Genomic DNA, 775 nt, shown 5'->3' on the forward strand with positions numbered 1-775 from the left:
ACTAAATAAAAAAACTAAAATAGTATAATATAATAATATATTTTTTATGTAAATAATATTTTAGGATTATATTTAATTATAAAATTTAATATTTTTTATAATTTTATAAAATTATTTAAATTATTTTATTTTATTAATTTTTTTAAGAATAGAAAGGTAAAGAGAGACAGAAAATGAGAGAAAAGGGAGAGAGAAAGATAAAGAAGAAGAAAGAGAGATGGAATTTGTTGAGTTTAGAGGAAAAATTTTTATTTTAATTGTAATGAAAAAATATCTCATGACACATTTTGATTTATCAAATTAGTAATATAAAATATAAATTATAAGTTATATATAGAGTGGGAAGGATAGAGGGAAATAGAGAAAGGGAGTTTATTAATTTTGGGAGAAAATATTTCATTTCAATTTGAATGAGAGTGTCATGTGATACATTTTGGTTGTTAAATCAGTAATATAATATCTACACAGGAAAAAAAGTTATGCAAGCGTTTTCCATTTTCAATGAAGGCATTATTTTTGGCCTCATTCCTTAGAGGGAAATAATTCAAAAGCATGATGAGTTCCACTGCAAACTGCAAAGCATTGCTTTTATGCGTTTATAATTAAAGAATCAGAAAAGGAAGTCTGAGTTTAATTTTATTTGTTAAATTTTGTAAAAAAAATGTTATATGTGTTACCTTAAACGTTGATATGAATAATATTTTTAGTTCTTAAATGAAGGAGAACAATTAATCAAATTTCCTAGGAGTATAATTAGATTTATCCTTTTAAATTA

This window comes from Arachis ipaensis, chromosome B04, assembly GCF_000816755.2.
Source record: "Arachis ipaensis cultivar K30076 chromosome B04, Araip1.1, whole genome shotgun sequence".
In the NCBI taxonomy this organism is placed as follows: domain Eukaryota; kingdom Viridiplantae; phylum Streptophyta; class Magnoliopsida; order Fabales; family Fabaceae; genus Arachis; species Arachis ipaensis.